Genomic DNA, 3660 nt, shown 5'->3' with positions numbered 1-3660 from the left:
CTGCCAGAAGAGAGAGACTGATCAATCTTTGGCCATAAGATGATTTACTAAAGGGCCTAGCAGTGCTTCTGAGAAGCAAATGATTGGATGAGGGGCTATTGAGAAGGACAGGGAATGATTTGTGCACTGCACTGTGCCTTGAACTGCAAAACCACAAACTCAGTGTCCCTCCCCCATCCTTCCCATCTCCTCCCTCCCCACACTTTCTTCACTCTACCCCCCCTCTCTTTGGAGGCTACCAGGGTTCTGGGACTGATGAGGATACAAGGTAATGAAAGGAGTATTGGAAAAAAATGCAACTGGTTTGAAATCCAAGATGGCAGGGAATTGAGGGGAGCCAGATTCTGCTGCTGAAGTATCTGGGGGGAAACAAGCACTGAGATGGTTGCAGTCTCATCAGGAAAAGGTGCATTGCTATTTTGAACCAAATTTCTCTAACTAGAAAGTATTCACTATTTCTGAAAAAGAATACAACACTAAAGAAAATATGGCAAATGAATGGATATTTGTTTCAAAAGTTTCAACTCAACTTTGCAACTAGCAACTGCAAGCTCTTTTTTTGATTGCACTATGAAAAAAGCTGCAAATGGGATGTTCTTACTGAACCAAAAGCCATTTTTTCAAATGAAGATAACTGAAGTTTTATCTTCATTGCTTTCTAAGGACAGATGTAATTTTCCTCACAAAAATAATATGGCAAAAGAAAAGAAAAGGAAATCAACAGCATCTTGCATGGTCTTTGCCAGTGAACAGGATCTAGAACTAGAATTTATTTTTAGACTTGGATGAATATCCCTCCACTTAAATAAATAGAAAATACATCAGCAAAAAGTATCTCATGTAATGAAGAAGTTCAAGAACTTTTAGGTTGACAATCAACAAAATTAAAAAAGTTGAAAGGAACAATGAAGGTAATTACCATACATTCTAAATGCCATATATGAACATGTTTACCTTTCATTACATTTAGCATATCCCAATTTGGTGTTAAATTCCTCCTTTGTCTTGAATGCAATTTTCTTATCAGAAGATATAATGCATTTTCTAAGCATAATTTGAAATATCATCCTGGAGAAGAGAATTTTAAGCTATGGTAAAACAAAATAATGAGACAATCTTTGAGCAAACAAATTAATGATCTAATTTTTATGGTACTTTTGTTAGAGATGAATATATATCAGATAGAATCTATGGAAACTCCCTCAACAGGGATTTCTATCAGCAAAACTTCTATAATTAAAATGAGGAAAAATAAAATAGAGGATTAGTGGTTTGCAATTTTCTATAACTCTAAAGATATTCCAGAAGAAAAAGTAATTGAAACTAAATCAGTTCAGGAAGTAGTTAAAAATCCAACTTCATCAGCATCTGAATCTAATACAAATACTTCTATTGTAAATAGTTTGCATCTAGATACCACAAGCACAGTAGTTACCTCCGCAGCAGTTCTTCAACTTGAGTTAAGACAGGTGATAACAGCAGACTCAGAAGAATTCTAACTTGTTTCTTAAAGTTACAATCCCTTTTAACAGCATTCCCACCTGTAATCCTGGTTTGGATAACAATCCCATTTTGCTCAACACCTGCAACAAATTCTCTTATCCAACAAGGTCTGAAATTCCAGTTTTATCTGCTCAAGTAAAATATACAAAGAAACAGATGAAGATATGGTTTCCAGTCTAATGACTGAAACATCATGCTAGGTGGATTCCAGAAGTAGAGGAGGCATATACTGTGCCACAAACCACAACAATAATTCCTACACACATTTCAGCAGCTCATGATGGTTTACCTTCCATTTTATAGACATGCCAAATAGTTGGTCAGTCCTATCTTGTCCTTTCAAAAGTAGCTGGCATTAACCAATTGCCAGTAATGACACCTATAGCTTGGACTGTTGTAGAAGTCCCAAATCAAACCCATATGCAGAAAAGTCTGGTGCACAATGCTCAGCCTACTGCAGAAACAAAGCCAGTAGCTGAAATTCCAATGCCAGATTAAGCACCAACTCCAACCCTGCACCAGCTCCAGTTCCAGAACCATCACTGTTGCCACCTCCAGTTTCAGCTCCAGCTCCTCAGTTAATTAAGCATGAAACTGAATTGATGAAACCAGATTTATTGGGTGTCTGGACATATAAAAGAACAGCTAGCCAAATTAAAAGGTAGCTACCTTAAAAATCAGTTTTCCCATGACTCTGAGGTGATCAGGCTTTCAAAAATAACAGGCCTGGTTAAAGGTGAAATTAAAAAGTGGTTTAGTGACACAAGTAATAACCAGAGAAATTCCAAGAGTAGTCAGTGAATCCATCTCAAGGCAAAGTTTATATCCGAGTTGTTACAGATTAGTGATGAGCCTGAAGAATCTCCAACAGGTGTCACTCCACAGCATAAACAGACAGGGATTCCTTTCTCTGATTTTACTCCACAAAATTTTAAAGAGAAAACTTCAAAGCATGTCCTCCAATAAAGTTTCCTCAAATTCCACTATACTTGGTGATGAAGAATTAAATAGGTTAAGGGCACAAAACAGACTTATTGAGAAACTGATTCCTGGTTTACAAAAAAAAAAAAAGAAACTGAAAAGTTCAAAGAAATGGAAAACAGTAATATATGAAAATAATGCAGACAGAGAACCTGGAGAAGCTTCTCCATAAGAAGAATCTGGTGCACCCGAGTCAGTGACCACAACAAACAAAATGTGTAAAAGAAAAATCACCAAAGCAGTTGCATACACTTAAAAATGCATTTGTTTACACAATGACTATCACCAAAGCTGATTGTAAAAAGTGAATTTTCTAGAATAAATTTGATTGGTTGGTTTGGAGATACATGATATTCTTACAAAAATGGGAATTTAAAATGGTACAATCCAGTTCAACTTAATGAATAGATAGGCTTCCTTTAAAATGAGAAGACCAAAGGTAAGAGGAAGGAGATGACCTCAAGGGTGGGGTAGAGGAAGCAAAAGGTTAACAACTGGGACAGTGTATTGTCACTTAAAATTTTCAAACTGGAACTGCAATACTCAAATAGTATTATTACATGAAGCACAAATTTCTTGAAAAGCAAGACCTTCCTTGATGAACTGGTTGCCAAGTCACATATGGGATAGGAGCAAGTTAGAAAGTGGTTTTCAGAAATACAAAGAAGATTTGAATTAGGAATAGAGCTAATAGAGAAGAATGAAGATGTCATTGAGATAACTGATGATCAAAAAGATGATGATGAATGAAGAGAAAACAGTGACACCTGGAACCCCCATGACCTGGTAAGTGGAAACTAAATCAGATGATTAAAATTCTCATGTTTTTCCTTTATAGTTACCTATAATGGTGAAGGAGACTCAATTCTTGAATTCCAGATATCTGATTTACTGTAAATGGGCTTAATCTTTTATGAAAGTGAGAATAATTTGGTACATACACACATGCTCAAAACAAAAGGAATGGAGCTTAGTGTTGTGCCAAAGTTAAATCATTGCAGTTGGCAGATGTTCTACACAGTAAATAGAACACTGATTAAAATACACCTTGTAAAAATTCATCTTTTTATTTAGCATGTTTTTATTGTGATATGGGATGGTAACATTATGTTTCTTAGACTTTTTTTGAGGCAAGTAAGTGACCATTAGATTGTGTTCTCTGTAATAGTTATAGGG

General features: G+C 35.8%; 1 pseudogene; it reads left to right on the top strand.

The window, feature by feature from the left end:
- Positions 1-693: 693 nt before the first annotated feature.
- LOC100618176 (zinc fingers and homeoboxes protein 1-like) lies at positions 694-3285 on the top strand (annotated as a pseudogene).
- The last annotated feature ends 375 nt before the right edge of the window (positions 3286-3660 follow it).

The sequence above is a fragment of the Monodelphis domestica genome, chromosome 8, assembly GCF_027887165.1.
Source record: "Monodelphis domestica isolate mMonDom1 chromosome 8, mMonDom1.pri, whole genome shotgun sequence".
In the NCBI taxonomy this organism is placed as follows: domain Eukaryota; kingdom Metazoa; phylum Chordata; class Mammalia; order Didelphimorphia; family Didelphidae; genus Monodelphis; species Monodelphis domestica.
This window is presented reverse-complemented; position numbering and strand designations above follow the sequence as displayed.